The sequence below is a fragment of the Rhinatrema bivittatum genome, chromosome 14, assembly GCF_901001135.1.
Source record: "Rhinatrema bivittatum chromosome 14, aRhiBiv1.1, whole genome shotgun sequence".
NCBI lineage: Eukaryota > Metazoa > Chordata > Amphibia > Gymnophiona > Rhinatrematidae > Rhinatrema > Rhinatrema bivittatum.
The window spans coordinates 23,752,929-23,771,390 of NC_042628.1; the positions used below are offsets into that span (position 1 = coordinate 23,752,929).

General features: G+C 40.0%; 1 long non-coding RNA gene across 3 annotated transcripts in view; it reads left to right on the forward strand.

Annotated features, from left to right (window-relative positions):
- Positions 1–11,858, forward strand: part of LOC115075974 — a 115,687-nt gene extending 103,829 nt beyond the window's left edge. For all 3 annotated transcript variants that reach the window (XR_003852660.1, XR_003852658.1, XR_003852659.1), the window contains one exon: positions 10,858–11,858. This is a non-coding gene — a long non-coding RNA (uncharacterized LOC115075974). The remainder of the gene's footprint in view (positions 1–10,857) is intronic.
- Positions 11,859–18,462: the final 6,604 nt, after the last annotated feature.

Consider the following 18,462-nt stretch of genomic DNA (forward strand, 5'->3'; position numbering starts at 1 on the left):
GCGTACACTTTACACTATTGTTTGAGAGGGTGAAAGTGTCCACGTGTACTCTTAGCTGCAAGTCAAGTGGATACTCAAGCAAAAAGCATGCAGGTAGCTTGTGTATGAATGCCGGCTCGATATCTGCAGACACAAAAGTAGGCACATAGAGCGCCACTAAGATGCCCTACTGAGAATTTACCCCATAAAGTTTAACGAAAGTCACTTAGGTGGAATTTTAATACAAAAGTCAGATTCAGCAATTGGAGCTATCTTCTGAAACTGAATAAAATACCGCTGGTCAAAGACTGAAGTCTTCCAGGGTCAACCCACTCATATGAGGTCCAATGGTCTTCCCCCAAGGAGTATCAAGGTTTATGCGAACAGCTAAGGAAGACCAAAATCCATGTATCCATTGCATCCTGGGTCTTCAGACTACTAACCACAGAGAAGAGATTTGGGTGAACAAAAAGAGGCTGGGACATTTCATGTTACTTACTCTCTTCTAACTTAGTATTGCAAGACTGTTCCTAAGTGCACTGCATCTCAGGAAACAAGAGGTTCCATGCAGAACCAATGGAGCCCACTTTCCATGATGCGTGCACATATATCTGTCATTCATGAAAATGTATAAATCTGAACAAATAAAACACTCCTTCAGAGTCCTCATGTCCCCTCTCCCCACCCCCAACATGCCCTAAAATTTAGCGTGGAGAAGACAGCACAAACAAAAATTAAGAGGACACATGCACACACAGACTGACCTAAAACTTGAAGATATCCATTCTGCATGTATTTTCACTGCCAAATTGGATGCTGCAATTAAACAGCACTGTTTGAATGCAGACCTGCAGAGTTCTTTAATAGAATGTCAACATTTTTCTGATCCTGAAATTAAACTGCATGGTAATTTGACATGGAATCAGGCTTCCCATGTACAAAGGAGGTGATGCTGAAGGTAAACAAATAATTTGTGACTCAGATGTGATAGAAACATCTAAAAATGTAATTTTTTTTTTTTTTACTAAATTAAAATCCCAAAGAACATAGCACGTGTGTGTCTCAGAGGCCAAGCATCTGAATATGCTGCAGCTGATTTTTGGTTGGCTGTGTTGAAAGACTGCCTTAAATATTTCCACTCCCCCATAAACACCTTTTATGTTCCCTTTTCAAATGTTCCTCAGTTGATACCACAGCCTTCACTCGGGATGAAGGTAGAAACTGGTGCTTCTCTCAGTATCACCAACAAGAAAGGCAGATGCCCAAAAAGATCCTAATGCAAGGAATAGTTATAAAATACCAGAATATTTTCTTTTGAAGAAGCCAAGGGTTTTAGCCTTGGTTGGGTCATTTGTACTGAGATTTCCCTGTAAGTATATTCTTAAATATCAAGGAGTCCAATAAGTAATTTTGGATCCCATTCAATTGGTGAATTTCTTACAAAACGATTTATTGAGGTATGAGCTTTCAAGGACAGAGTCCACTTCATCAGATGCATGATGAAGTGAACTCTGTCCTCAAAAGTTCATGCTTCAATAAATTGATTCGTCTGTAAGGTGCCACCCATCTCTTGTCATTTTTGCTACACTAGACTAACACGACCATCCCAATGAAGATTTTTCACCAGTAAAATGTAGGAGATGGTGGAGGCTTAAAATTGTCATTTTTCCCCATTTGTCTTTTTAGGACAATACAGACAATCCAGTAGGTTTAGAGAGATCCCCGTTTCAGAAATGGGAGGAAAAGGGACTTAACAATGTAGACCATTTGGTTCATGAAACAGAGAACTGTCTTGTTATTGCAACTGAGAAATAAATATAACATTCCAAATACTCCATTTTTTTTTTTTGCCTACCTACAAGCTCATCATTATTGTATGCCATGTGTTCTAGATAATTTGCAGCATGTTACAAGCAATGAAGTTAAAGAATCATTATGGGATACCACTTGTAAACATAATAAAATATCCATGTGGTATGGGATGCTAATAGAAAGTATGATTAGTAATTACTTTCAAGGAGTGCCTGACTTGTGGAGTGCAGACTTTGGAGAGGAAATTGTATCTGAAGAGTTCCAGCAGTGTTTACATTGCTTACTAAAGCATTGACCTCAGTTAATATGGGAGAGATACAATTTTAAATTACTTCACAGAATAGATCTCTCTGGAGTTTGGGGAGCCAAAATAAACCATTGGGAATCGGATTTATGTGAAAAAGGTAATTATTTGCCAGGAGCGTTATATCACGTTTACCAGTGGTCATAGACTAAGCTCCTTCTGGAGCAAAATACTGAATTGTTTGGATAAAATATTGAACTGGTTGGTAGCACGGTCTAATAAACCGATCTATTTTGGGATTTTGAACAGGGATCAAAGACTACCTAGAAGAAGGGAGAGGGTGAAGATTTGGGAACAATGCCTTGGTACTGGCATGATAAAACAATCTGCTGTCTTGGTAGGGAGATGAACGCCCTACTCTCTTGAGCCGGAAAATATTAATGAAAAACTGTCCAACAGTGGAAAAACTGAAATTTACTGAGAAGCAAAATAGCAAAAAGACCAATAAACATGACAGGTATATTCAGTATTGGAGGAAAATTATAACTTTTGACAGACATAACATATGGTGCTGTGTAGACCTACTGTATATAAGGCACAACCTGGGTTGTGTGAGAGGCGACAGATTGCTGTGTGCGCGTGGTTAGTGTGAATGGCCGAGAGTGACTGAATGGTTAATGTCTGGGGGGATAAAAAAAAGTGGAAAATGTAGATTGTTGGATAACATAACATCTGATAGTTTTAGGTTTTGATATTATATTGTCTGTTATTTCAAAGGATAACATGTAATCATCTGTATATACTTTTGAAGTCATGTTTCCTTGGTGCTCCAATTGAAGCAATCTTAGCAAATTTTATTATTTTTTTTTTTTTAATAAAGCAAGTTGAGGGCACAGTCAACTTAAAACTTGACCGATCTCATGAAAACTTGTTAACCTCGTGGGACCCACAATATGGGGAGCAAATGTGGGGTGTTGTGCCTGATCTGGAAGCAGAGAATGCATTTTTTTTTTTTTGAGAGGGGCATTGACTGAGCTGTCAGAAATGATATGTGGCAAGAGTACTTTCATAACTGCCCACTTTGTGATGGGGTGAGGGGCTCATCCTGCTGTTTCAGCACAGAGTACTAAATCTTAGGGGTGGGGGTGCAGCCTAATAGTTTTTGGTTTTCTTTTTCTTTTGTTTTAGTGCGCACTAAATCCCAGACATTGTGCACTATTTTAATTTAGTGCATGCTAAAAATACTAGTGAGCACTAATAGAAAAGAAACGATACAAAAGGCAGGGTATGACCACTAAACCTTCCTGCTATCATATGAGCTCACACACAAAAAAAAATTAAAATTAAATACAATTTAAAAAATAATTGTTGTGGAAAGCTATTTTAAAAATTTACTTAAAGAACCCGGATGTGATTGGACAGGGGTTCTCCCACCCTTTTGGAGCATGGACCCATTTTCAACCTTTAACAATTTCACAGACACCCCCCCCCCCCCCCCCCCACCACCACACACACACACATTTTTCTTTAATGTTTATATGCAGTTAGCTGCCATATGGAAAACTGATTCATGTAACAAATAAGCACCTCCAGAATCATTTGTAAAGCATAAAAATAAAATAAGGAATATTTACTGATTTGAAATGTGCTCGCCCCTACCCCAATAACCACTTCATGAGTGTTTCTCACCTACCTTCCCCACCCCCTCACTATGGCTCCTCCTACACTACCTCTCTCCACACATGACCCCTTCCTAAGTGTTCTACCTTCTGACTCCTTCTCTGGTTCTCCCTCCCTCCTGTTCTTCTCCCTCATAGCTACTTCCTGAGTACTCTTCCATCTGCAATCCTTCCTCCCTCCTTCCCTTCTGTCTTGGCCTCTTTGTGTTGCCCTACCCCATGGTCCCTTTCCTAGTGGTTTCTCTTCTGTCCTGCTTCCCTCCACCCATAGCATTTCTCAGGTTCTCTACCCTCTTGCCCTCCCCTTTGACCCCTTCCTAGATTTCTCACCCTCCTACCTTCTCAAGTGCCTTTCCTTCTGTCCTGCTTCCCCCCACCCTTTGGCCCTTCCTAAGTGTTCTTCCTTCTGCTTACTCCAGCCTTTCCTGAGTGTTAACCACCCCCCCCCCCCCTTTCCCTCTCCCTCCTGCCCTCTTTCATGCTCATACTACTCATTTTTCTCCCTCACTATCAAGCCAGTAGGGTAGCCACAGCACATGCGGCAGTGGCCAAAAATGCTTGTCAGGGTAGTCACCATGCTTGTCTCCTCCTCTGATCATGTGGAGCAGTGGCTGTTGAAGGTACTGGTGGAAGCGTGCTTCTCCTCCCCCTCTTCTCAGCATGGCAGCGCTCAGTCACACTTTTCCCCCCTCCTCCTCTCCGAGCCGGTTTGAGCTCAGCGAGGCCACAGCCTTCCTCTTCTGCTCTCCGGGTGGGATCAGGCAGGTGTAGTCTTAAAACAGAGCTCCTTGGAGGTGAGTTCAGCCTTCTCATTTTCTCAGCAGCTGCACCTTGGTTGTTTCCCTTCCGGAGGACCCCAAAGTGATGGTCTCTTGGACATCTAAGGATCCACAGAGCTCCGATTTGGAAATAATGCGTTAGGATATGTGGTAGCCCTATTTAGAAATGTTCTTAACTTCTATAAAAAAATAATATAAAGTCATTCTTTAAAGGAATGCTTATTTAAATGATGTAACAATATTGGGTAGGAGTTTAAAACCTGTAATCAGTGCAGTGTAAGGTTAATCCTCTTTGCTAGACAGTCAAAATTCTACTGGCTGTCTGACACTGCTTAGCTGGATATAGGAAGAGTTCAGCCTAGCTTTAAGAAAAAGAAAAGCGCTGCTTTTGCTAATTGGATGCAAGTTTATGAGCTCTTAAGACTTTAATCCCATCAAAAAAAATTTCCTTTAAGTGGGTTTTGCAGCTCATTCTGCTTTCTCTCAATCTCCATTGATTTTTCAACCAACGCAGAATGCAACTGCATTCAGGAGCTGCGAGGAAGAAGCATAGCATGAATCAGTCATGCTTTCTGTATCCCAACCTCCTTTCATGGGACAAACACCTAGGCCACATCATCTTCAGCCTGCTCTGTAACGTGAGACATAGCAAGTATGTGCTAAAGCTAAATGAATCACAATGCAACTCGAAGCCCAATAGCCATGTATGTACTACTGAATTTATCAAAGGGCTTTCACTTCTTCTGCTCCACTCATTGAAACTTTATTTTCATGCAATAATTCAACAAACAGGCTTCCAAGAACCCTCCAGCCCATCACTGAAGCTAGGGCATAACCACTTTATTCAATACCAGTTTATTTTTCTTTCAAAAAATGGCTGTACCCTTTACATGGTACAGTACCTATTTGATTTATATTCCACCTTTACTTCAAAAATACATGTAGCAAAGAAATAATCATCTTCTCTATCAGGGGCATCAGGACTGGAATGGGGGTAAAATGGACGTCATCGGCAGGGCCTCTTTTACCTATAGCATACAGTGTGTCCATTGCATGAGCACATAGGACCCTGTCCTGATGACTCTATTGACCAAACCTCAGGCAGGAGAGGACTGCCCCAGCCCCTCCCAGGCAGGATTCCAAGAATAACAGGGAGGTGAGGGAGGCAGAGGGGCCTGGAGCAAACAGAGAATAGAGAAAAAGCAAAGGTTAAGCTCTCTGATCCCTAATTCAGTCCCTCCTTTCCTCTTGTTCCCTCATCCCCTCCTGCTTTCAGGCTTCCTGGAATCCACTGCAAGCTAGAAAAAAAAAGAAGTGGTTCTTCTGGACTGATACTTCTTACGATTCCTCTTTGAAATCTCGTCCTGCAAAATATTCCTTGATGGAGACATGTTCTAGATCTCACATTTTTATTGGTGGCTAACAATTCTCACCTTTACATTTCCTGCTCTTGTGAGCTCCCAAAACCAGGAAAAGCGGCTCATTGACTTTGTTCCACTCGACTCTGTTTTCATAAAATAATTCAAGAAGGGGTGCGCTTCCACGCATCCCCCTCTCGAAACCCCCTGCTCAGCAGCCTCGCGACTGCACTTGTATCTGCAACAATCAAGATCACGACCGTGTTCCTCTGTTCTAATTTTCTGTAAGGAACTGCAGCTGGAAATCTTGGCGATCGCACATTAGCAGAGTGTTCAGTTCAAACGATGTTCAGATAACTGAACTGTATTGCATGTCAGGCATTGCAGAAAGTTGGCAAATCAGAGCATCTTAGTCTTCCAAGTTCTGATTAATTTCCTCACTGGTGAAACAAGATCAGACCCAAAAGCAGTTGTGTGAAGTTATGTTTTTTTCCTGCAGAAACTGGCATCCATCTTAATAATTTCAATCAAGTATGTCAGTAAAATGGAGCTACCCAAGGAAAGCTGAAATTTTGCCACGGGCAGCTCCAATTTGTTTAATATTTGGTTTCCTTAGCATATAGAGCTGCCTCTTCCAATTAACTAAACTACGAAAACTCCATCTCTTACTGAAAAGGCAAACCTACCCACAGTAGTTCATGCCATGGTAACTAACCTCATGGCTAAACCAGTGTAACACACTTTATAAAGGACTACCAAAATAGACCCATCATAAAACTCCAGCTAATACAAAACTACTCTGCATGAATGATAGAGAGATGCAAACCATCTTACCGTAATTTCACCCATCATACAAACGCTACAGTGGCTACCAATCTCCTATAGAACAAACTCAAGACTCTAAGAGAAAAGAGACCAAGTTACCTGAGAGAGAGGCTGGCCTTCTACATGCCTTCCAGACCTATGGGATCTTCACTTAGACGAGCCTCCTTAATCCCTCCTTCAACAAAAGAAATAAAAAATAAATGGATACCCGGTGACTAACTTTCTCAGGAGCTGCACCTGCCCTCTGGAACTCTCTCCCAAAAGAGCTTTGCCAATCACAGGACTACTCCCTCTTCAGGGACCAAGCAAAAGCTTGGGGTTTTCCACCAGGCTTTTAATGGTAAGACCCATAACTACTACCACCCTGGAAACCTGACTTTCCTCCATGACCTAAAATGACTAACCACATGCACCATTCCCGAGCACCTTAAACTACCTGGCACCATGAGTACCTAGGTCTTGCTACTTTAAGCTATTGTCTTGCTGTGATGACATTTTTTCATTTCAAGTTCAGTCCTTACTGTTCATGGATTTCAGACTGGACCTGTTAAGCTGATATATCTACCACTCAAGTGACTGCTATGATGTTTTCCAATATGTTGTACCTCACCTTGAGTGAATTCCATATTAAAAAAAAAGCAGGTAATAAATAAATGCCTGCATAGATACAGCCTTGGCATGGGAATGTGCAGAAGATGTTGATCACAGGGATCCCTGGGCCTGCGCAATGGGCTACTGATGACTTCACTGTTTATGATAGAATAATAGAAGAACCCAACTGTAGAAGTTCCTTGAGGTACATTTTGTTTTAATCAAGGATTTCTTCAAATCAAGAAATCACTGTGAAAAATAAAAAGCAAAAGCACTAGACCACTAACATTACCTCTTGCAAATCATACACCAAACCATCAGTGCAGTAACTCAACTAGCAGTAAAAGTGACTTCAAACATTCACTGTGGGTCTGGCCCCATGGCTTGACGGCAGTGCTGCACGTTGCCATACAGAGGTCGTGGGTTCTTTTCCTGGATCAGATCCTCCACTCCTTGGGTTGGACAAGGCTGTTAATTGTACAGTTAGTGTTCATGGCCCCTGCAGGGAGGAAGACCCAGTCACTGCACAATGGTGACACCTAGTGGCTGGATTTAGGGCCCCTGATTGCACGGTGCCAGAAAAAGCACCTGGTGCATGGCCCCCAGCAGAGGATCGTTGCTGCGGTGACTAAGCTAAGTGAGCTGGGAAGGGGATATATAATACAGAAAACAAATTCAGGTAGTTGCAAATGAAGGCTCATGGCACTGTAGATCAAATAAGGAAAAAAAAAAATCACCACATTTTTGTCTTGTGGTGTTCTTTAAATTCTCATTACATCTGTTGCATCCAGTGCACATCTGGATCATTAGCACTTGTTCTTATTTAAAATGTTACTTCCAGACAGCCCACAGGACTAGATGCTGAGTGTAGATAAACTTTGGGAGAAAACCTGCACCGTAATAAGGTAAACTGTTAAAGGTACATGAAACCCTAATTAGTAAAATTATTTCCATGTGTGATGGAGAGCACAACCCTACTGCCATTCACAAGGCTTACTGGTTTACAATGGAAGTATAGTGAGGTTTCCTTCTACATAAAGGGGGTAATTCTGTAACCGCCTGCATTGGGGCAAAGTATGTGGGTATCTTATCTGCCACAGACGTTACATTGAATTTCAAGGTGAAATTGCACAAGGGGCCAGCGGGACCACTCTGCATTTGCACAGGGCGGTGGCTCAGAGGGGGGCGGCAGGCTGGCACACAGTGATCCCAAACATAAGACTGTGCCCTGCCGGCCACCAGCAGAGCCCAACCCGCCGGCAGCTGAAGAAGAGAAGAGGGCCTAGCGGCCACCGGCAAAACATAAGGAGAGGCCCTGCCAGCAATGGAAGAATAGGAAAGGCCTTGCTGGCCACCGGTGACCAAAGAAGAGAACCTGCGACTGCCTGTGGAGCCCAACCCCATCCTGCATTAGTAAATACTTGCATTGTTTTTTTCTTACCTTTTTTTTTTTTTTTTTTTTTTTTTAATAGAGGAAATATTGTAACAGACAATAAGTAGAACTACAAAAATAACTGATAGCTTAGAATGTATTTCAGCTGAATTTTACAGGAAAGTCTACATCATAGGCTATGATCCTACCAGCAGTGTATCATGGGAAATTCAATATTTCATGACTATCCTCCTGACATTTTTCTAAAAGCCCGTTTCTACATGTAAAATACTGTTATAGAAACATAGAAATGATGGCAGAAGAAGACCAAACGGCCCATCCAGTCTGCCCAGCAAGCTTTCACACTTATTTTTTTTTCTGATACTTATCTGTTACTCTTGGCCCTTATTAGTAACTTTTTGGTTCTAGTTACCTTCTACCCCCACCATTGATGTAGAGAGCAGTGCTGGAGCTGCATCTAAGTGAAATATCTAGCTTAATTAGTTAGGGGTAGTAACCGCCGTAACAAGCAAGCTACACCCATACTTATTTGTTGCCTGAATATAAATCCTCTTTGCCTCTTTCCCCCCTGCCGTTGAAGCAGAGAGCAATGCTGGATATACTGTTTTACCCATGGAACTAAAGCAAACATTGTGCTGATATTCATAGCCATGATATGCCTGGATAGAACTAATAATTGTGCACTTTATAAGACTGACATCCCTCCTTATCTGTAAAGCCTAAGGATGGGTATATTAAAGTTGTCGATAAAGATTGCTTTGTTACCAGTTCTTGTACTAAATGACTTTCTTTCTGGATGTACCGGTACAGTATATCATTGTTAGTTTACAGACCTCAAAGTCAGAGAGGATTTGTTGAACATAAGAGCACTCCATTAACAATATAATGCCAGCAGAGTACAAGTGTATCAAGTGGGCTAGAGATTAATTAGCAGACTGAAAATGACACAGATTTTATCTGTTCTCTCTTCAATCTGCTGCAAGGAAGTGAACTAGAAGACTTGTCTGCCCTCTAACCAAGTTACCTGCCAGATTATTATTAATGAGAACATAGTAAATCAGACCCATTTTTCTGTCCAAATAATAGGGGAAGCACTCTTAGTCATGGGCATCCAGCAGAGCAAACTGGAGGTAAATTGCTCATCTGAAGTTAGGATGGAACCCATTAACCCTCTCACATGGATGGAAACATCTTTTCCAGACGGACCCTGACAAGAGGAGCAGAGACAGCAACGATGCAGATCGATTTCTCTGATCTCCCTGGCTCTACCTTCAGTAATTCGTTCTGACAAACCTGTCTGCTCCCTGGCAGTCTGTCGCCACGACCCCGTAGCCAATTGTGTGTTACTGGGCGTATTAGCACCTGTTCTCCTGTATCTTCGAGCAGTGACATGCACTTCTCAGCGGATTAACCCAGTCTGCTCTTAGAAAAGCCACGCGGAAGCTTATGCCACACACAGACTTGAGAATTAGTGATCACAAGAACGCAGGCCAACTCCATAGAATAACCCATCAATCACCTGTGTTGTTTATATAATCATTATCCTCACTTAGATAATGGTTTTTAAAATTCTGATTAGATGATGCGTACATACAATCGCCGGTGGAATCACCTCTCAAAATTAAAGACTTTCTCCTGTAAATTATTTCACATGTACCCAGTTCCCTCCAATGAAATCACTTGGGGTTTATATCTATAGTCCCCATTGTTAGACTTGCTTGCTAACTCTGCCTTAGCCAAATAAAGGTTAGGAGATGTTTTCTGATGCATCTCCATATGTCTTATTAGACAGTTGTGTCACAAACTAGCCATGTCAGTTTGAGGCGCTGAAACTATTCAGCTCAGCCTAGAAGCAGCACACAATTATGGTGCATCCATTCCTCCGATACAATCATCAGCAGAAATGAAATGCTGTCACGCCATCTGTTGCTGATGGCACAAAATAGATGCTGTCCCTTATGCCGTAAAGGCCCCTCTTCAAGGTAAGCCGGCTCACCAGCCACTTGAACCTGAAACTTTATGAATCAGAGGAAAGGGTTTTGTTTTCAGTTGGACAATCAACTATTCTTGGATTTTTGACCCTGTAATTCTTCTGTTCACACCAATCAGTTCTCAGATTGCATGACTTGCCATAAAAGGTGCAAGAACTCCTTCGTGTGGCTCTAATACTCCTGATAAGGACATTTTCTCATTCCAGTGAAAGGAACAGACTGCCCTATGCTTTGTCCCAGCTCTTGAAGCATCTTCCTTCGTGAGGTAATTGCGTCAATGCAAATAAGTTAATGAAGTAAATATCTAACCTTATGTTTCCAGCCTCTTGGCTACTTTCCGCCTGTGCAGTGATATGGCTGGTATTAGTGGTGCCTCCCTACCATACCCACCAGGACACAGATTGCAGGTTCTCAGTTACAAGACTATGGATTCCACATTGGCTGGTACGGAGGGACAAAAAGCTGCAGAAACACCGAACACATGATTCTGCAATCAAAAATAACTTCTGCCGCTTACTCATTCATCTGCATGCTGGTTTAAAAAAAAAAAGTGTTTTCCACTAGAGTCATTTTTATCAATGTAATTGTAAATGCTAATCTGATCCTTTTCCCTCCCTTTTCAATATTTGATTTATTTTTAATAGATTATGCATGCATTTATTTTGATACATTATGCATATAGTAGAGGTATATACTGTATACCTAGTGCAATTTCAAACATAGATAGTATAAAAAGAACATGCACACCAAAATAATCCAAGAGATGCAATGATATTACATACTGGATACTAAGGTGCCCATAAGGAGGAAGAAAGTGCACAGACGGTTGTCAGATTACTGGTCAAAAAAATATCAATCAATATGGCAAAATTTCCCATGGAACTCAAAGTGGATGAGATTCTAAGAATCCAATTCATTAAGCAATGCAAGTCAAATACTGACATTTATTATACACAATTCACTATTTAACCAGTATTAATGCACTTAGGTCTGTTTTCTGTAAAATCAGGAAGCCTGAAAAAAAGACATACGTAAGAGTAAAACTTCACAGGACAAAGCTAAATGTCCCTGCCACTTTGAAAATTTTCAGCCTAAAATGATAATATTTTCTGCTAGTGAATTCCCTGCTATAGAAAAGTTTCACTCATTGCTCTATTACAGCATCTCATCTTTGAGTCCAGCCTAGTTTGTTTTGTATTTAGTTACCCTTCCCAAATTGTGAAGTTATGCTGCACGAATTAAATAAAATGTGCTTGCAATATGACTGTAGTGGTGACTTACTGACAGTGTTGACAGTGATATTTATTTTTGAACTGAAGTGTTACTGGTTTCGCACCTAATATATAACTTCTTTCATTCATCCAATCTTCTTGCCTCAAATGGCATATAAGGCTTCTGTTTATGTACTGACATTTATATGCTGCTTTTCCATAATCTTCTGCTCAAGGCAGTGAGAGACTGCCACTCCTGCAGGTCTTCCTCTACTGTTCTTCACATAAGAAGGTCCCTTCTACATTTCTTTGCTGTGTTCAGCATAGGGGGGGGGACATTTCATACACATGCCCACACCAACTTTAGCTCTCTTGGTGAAAAAATGCCAACAATCTTTTGGACTGTGTCTAGGCTTGTCAGTGTACATATCTATCATGCTAAACAGCTAAAGACCAACAATCTTGAACACAGACCTCCACTAATTCACAACTAGAATACTAACGTATAAATAGTAGCAAACATCTGCGACATTTAGAAAGAAAATGTTACAAAATTTCCTCTATTAAAAAAAAGTTAAGAAAAAGATAATGCAGGCAATGTGTATCCACTCCCTACCCTCCTCCTGGATGGGGAGCACAATATGTGAGAGGATCAGCCACCTTTGAATAGATTTTACCTGCTTAATCAGTCTATACATTTTGAAATGTAATTAAATTAAAATCCCTCATGCTCTTTTCTTTAAATACTTGTACTTGCTTCCCCCTCATACTCCCATTTGGTTTTAAAACCATGCAATAACATGTTTAATATATTAGCAGATTAACATACCATACTCCCAGTCTACTCAACAGCTGACACAATTACTATGACATTTGCCATGATAATTGAGGACACTCTTTTTAACAACTGGAAACCAATGCAGAAAAATGAGATTGTGACAAGCTAGAAGCAAGCTTGTTCCACTGTGGCCAGTCAATGCTTCCATTAGGCAAACTAGTCAGTTGCCAAGAGTGCCAGATCTCAGGGGGTGGCAAAATCCCACTATTACCAGACCCCAGCACCACCAACATAGTCCATCCCGCCAATGGCCAAACAATGGAAAAGTTCTCAGAGGTTGCTGGAAGAACCCATCCCGGTCAATGAGTGGAAGAGAGCCCCAGGGCCATTAGCATTAATAGGAGAGGGAGTGTGTATTGGGTGAAAGAAGAAAAGAGGAAGCACATTGTGTGCGTGTGAGTGACAAGCAGAAAGTATGTGTATGTGAGAATGAGCAGGTAAGTGAGAGAGCATATATATTAGAGAGCTGTGCATATGAGATAGGAGAAAATTTGTGCACACCTCCACCTTATAAACATGCACTCACTCAAATCCAGGGCAACCTCAGGTATTGAGAGTTAGGATTGTTTTTATTCTTATTAATTATTTGATGTATCTGCTGTTCTGAAATATTTTATTGATGTTTGGGACATTTAAAAAATGTGGATATGAATTTTTAATTGGATGTTCCATTCCTCAGCTGTTTTTAAATATTTATTCTTTTTTTTAGTATAGTTTTTGATGTTTTATTTTTCTTGATTTTCTTTTTTGATGTTTTATGAGGAATGGTGATGTTTTTGTTTTTCCATTGTTGCACTGCATACAGAGAGTTTGGCTTGTTGTGGTTTCCAGTTCAGGTTTAGTCTGCATGTTTCTATTTACATGTTATGGTTTCTTTATTCTGTGTTTGTTGAGGATTGGCCTATGTTCTGCATATGTCACTCAGGTGATGTATTCTGCTGACAGTTTCTAGATATGATTCCATAGCAGCCTGGTTTGTTCTGTTTTCCTAATACGAAGTCTATTGGTATTGGAGGGCCATGCAATATTTGCAGAATTGCCTTTTCATAGATAAGCTTGTTACTGTTTGAATGCTGGCAGTTTAGTGCTGTTTTAGTGTGAGAGGTTTACTATATTGTAATTGTAATTCAGATTACTCTTGGCTTTCTGAGAGTCATTCCCACACCCAACACACAATACAATGGGCCTACTACCATATCAGTTCCAAATATACTTTTTGCAGGGTTTTCTAGTTGAAACCACAGGAGTGCTTGTAAATATATATGTTGTTAAGTTATATCTTTATCTCATAACACTATTTTGAATGTCCCTTTTCATGTAAAATCTATTTTAAATGCACAACCTTTAATTGTATGTAGAGAGAGGGGGGGAGGGGGGGTACAAGGCTGTAAGGCTCACTCTTGCCCTAGCCTTAATGGTATATATATACCACACAAAGAGGATCAATACAAAGAATCAATCAATATATAGCATTCACCTATCTAAAAATAAAATCTAACTAACCCACTCATCCATCTCATACACACCCCATATAAAATCATAATATTCATCAATAAACATGAAAAACTGTCATATACTGCATGTGCAAAACTTCAATACAATGTTTGTAATAAATTGAGTTTTTTAACAATTTATACAAATATTTTTCTGCCAATAGTAATAAATTTAAAAATCTTTTTCTAATCTTCCTAATATTAAATAATTTATACAAAATACAAATCTGTATAGAGTACAAATGCTTTTATGTGAATATAGATTGACCTAAATGAACAGTAGGACAACGTTAGTCCATGACTAATTTTGAACAATTGATACAAAATACAACTGTATAAAGTGCAAATGCGTTTTTATAAATGTTGATTAACCTACATAACAATGTTTTATAAATGTTGATTAACCTACATAACAGTATAACGATGTTAGTCCATAAATGATCCTACAAAGATCTTTGTTTCGCCCGACATCTCTCAAGGGCTTCCTCAGGGATGAACTAAAACACCAATATAGACCATATATCGCAACGGGTGTATTTATAGATCATCACCCGGAAATGACGTCACATCATGTTTGAACAAACATGATGTGACGTCATCATCACCTGGAAATGACGTCACATCATGTCAAACATGATGTGATGTCATTTCCGGGTGATGATTTACTTATAAAATATCCTTTTGAGAAGAATTCGTTGAAGAACATATGATGATACAGCGAGTTTGAATTGTTTCGTCTACAGATGGAGTACTTTGATGTGAACATATCTGGAACAGTCATTTAAGTGAATACCTTTCATAAACATCAGGAAGCATTTTTGAAGATATGAAGTCCCGAATGGGATAGAATTTGAGATATTGATGAGCTACAATAAAATTCTTTCATGTGAAGATTTTCAACGTGTGGATGAGATCTATAAAAACACCCGTTGCGCTATATGGGCTATAATGGTGTTTTAGTTCATCCCTGAGGAAGCCCTTGAGAGATGTCGGGCGAAACAAAGATCTTTGTAGGATCATTTATGGACTAACATCGTTATACTGTTATGTAGGTTAATCAACATTTATAAAAACGCATTTGCACTTTATACAGTTGTATTTTGTATCAATTGTTCAAAATTAGTCATGGACTAACGTTGTCCTACTGTTCATTTAGGTCAATCTATATTCACATAAAAGCTTTGTACTTTATACAGATTTGTATTTTGTATAAATTATTTAATATTAGGAAGATTAGAAAAAGATTTTTAAATTTATTACTATTGGCAGAAAAATATTTGTATAAATTGTTAAAAAACTCAATTTATTACAAACATTGTATTGAAGTTTTGCACATGCAGTATATGACAGTTTTTCATGTTTATTGATGAATATTATGATTTTAGGTGGGGTGTGTATGAGATGGATGAGTGGGTTAGTTAGATTTTATTGTTAGATAGGTGAATGCTATATATTGATCAAATAAATTGATTCTTTGTATTGATCCTCTTTGTGTGGTATATATATACAGTGTTGTGACTAAGAGGTTGTTTAGTTGTTTATAACCCGTGTGTGACTATACTAGCCTTAATGGTGGCAGCACCATAGTTTAATTTTTAAAAAAAAAGCCCTGCACATTTTATTGCATTTTCCAATTTCCCACATAAAAAAAAAAAAATCAAGTTGCCACAAGATTAATCAAGCAAGTAGTTTTCCTGTTTCAAATATGAAAAATACCTTGGCATCTGTAATAGCTTTCAGAGTTCTTACACTTCAATTGGAGAATTTCCCCAGGAGGAAAAAAACTGACATGTGTTAAAGTTATGGGAAGAACACACCCTGATCATCATTTGTTTATACTCCAGAACAACAAAAAAATATAAAATCTCTTTCCCACCACGAAAGATTGTATGCGCTGGTTCCTGAACCCTGTTTTTTGGGGGGGGGGGGTTTTCAACATATTTCCAGGTGTAGGCCAAACCTGAATCTGAATCACACCAATGGGAAGAGTTGTTTCTTTTCATTGATGTAGCCCCTTTTTTGGTGGGTGTCCTGATTTCAGGGATACATGGGGTTCCAGGGCCACTTTCTCTCCCTTTCTCTTTCTCGCTCCCTTTTCCAGCAGAGGGAGGATAGATCGCCAAGACCCAAGCCTCACAGGGGGAAACACAGATGATGATCTTGATTTAGGCCCCTTCCTCTTTCACCTCATCTTTTAATCATACCAGCAATTGTTTGGCCTTCTTTTCTTAATGTGTGGATTACATTTGGGCTGCACTTCTAAGATGGTGTTTTTATTAACAATGTCTACCCCTGTTATACACTCTCAACCTTTGTAACTGTACCTTTTAGGTTTTTTTCTAACTATTTTTCTCATTTTATCAAAGTTTCCCTTTTGAAAGTTTAGTGCTCGAGCTATGGATTTACTTATTGTCCCCCCTTCCAGTCATTGATTCAAATTTTATTTATTTATTTATTTAAGGTTTTTTTATACCGGCATTCAAGAACTCGTTCTCATCATGATCATATGATCACTATTACCAAGTGGCCCGACCACTGTTACCAAGTGGCCCGACCACTGTTATCTCTCTCACCAAATCCTGCGCTCCACTGAGAATTAGATCTAAAATTGCTCCCTCTCATCAGTTCCTGAACCAATTGCTCCATAAAGTTGTCCTTTATTCCATCCAGGAACTTTCTCTCTCTAGCATGCCCTGATGTTACATTTACCCAATCAATATTGGGGTAATTGAAATCTCTTATTATTACTGTACTACCAATTTGGTTAGCAATTCTCTTAGCAATTCCTCCCAACCAAACAGGAACAAAATCTTCTAAAAAAAAATCCTAAACATTCTTCCCATTCTGTAGGATAGGAGCACAGGTCTTTTTCCTGATCCTCTGCAGACATGGTGGGAATCCCTGTGGAGGCTGGAATAGGAATTCACTAAAAACCAAGAGACTCTTCAAAAACATTTTTTTAAAAAGGCAACAGAGACTCTCCACCAACTTTCTCCAACTGCTGAGACACTCCCTGCCAGACTCGAGTACTGGGCAAGGAATTTAAACCTACCCCTGGTATCAGGCTGTGGGTGTAAAAAAGGGAATCACTCCAATACTCTCCTACTTCCTCGAACTAACAGACTGCCACATTACTCTAAGCACCCTTGTGCAGTTAAGCAGAGGGGAGACATCCATCTTCGGGGACGGTGCTGCTTGGGAATGATATGCTCCCTCCTTGTTCCCTTAAGGTCTCTAAACTAAGGACCTCTAATGGAGACCTAGGGATTAGAAACATAGAAGCATGACAGCACCAAGAGACCGTATGGCCCATCTAGTCTGCCCATCCATCCAATTTTCTAGCCCTTACAATTCCCATCACTCCTTCAGAGATTCCCTGATTTTATTCCCTGCTTTCTTGGTCAGATAACCTTTTTGCATTCACCACCTTCACTGGGAGGCCATTCCACTATCCTCTCTGTAAAGAGATATTTCCTAAGATTACTACTGCATATACCCCTTTTCACCCTCATCCCATGATCCCCTTACATAAGAACATAAGAAAATGCCATACTGGGTCAGACCAAGGGTCCATCAAGCCCAGCATCCTGTTTCCAACAGTGGCCAATCCAGGCCACAAGAACCTGGCAAGTACCCAAAAACTAAATCTATTCCATGTAACCATTGCTAATGGCAGTGGCTATTCTCTAAGTGAACTTAATAGCAGGTAATGGACTTCTCCTCCAAGAACTTATCCAATCCTTTTTTAAACACAGCTATACTAACTGCACGAACCACATTCTCTGGCAACAAATTCCAGAGTTTAATTGTGCGTTGAGTAAAAAAGAACTTTCTCCGATTAGTTTTAAATGTGCCCCATGCTAACTTCATGGAGTGCCCCCTAGTCTTTCTACTATCCGAAAGCAAGGTCTTTAAGACCTTGTTTTAGAGCCTAACAAAAGAGGCTCACCTCCTGTGCATGGAAACCTTTGAGGTATTTAAATGCCTCTGTCATATCTTGTACATGTTTAGATCTTTGAATCTATCCCCATATGCTTTAGAACTAAGACCACTGACCATTTTAGTAGCCACTCTCTGGAGTGGCTACTAAAATGAAGATGTGGTCTCCAGAATTGTACATTGTATTCCAAGTTAGGTCTCACCAGGAACCTATACAGGGGCAATATCACCTCCCTTTTTCTGCTGACCTATGCATTCAAGCATCTTTCTGTTTTTTGCCATTGCTGTATACATCTATTTGGCCACCTTAAGATCATCAGATACAATCAC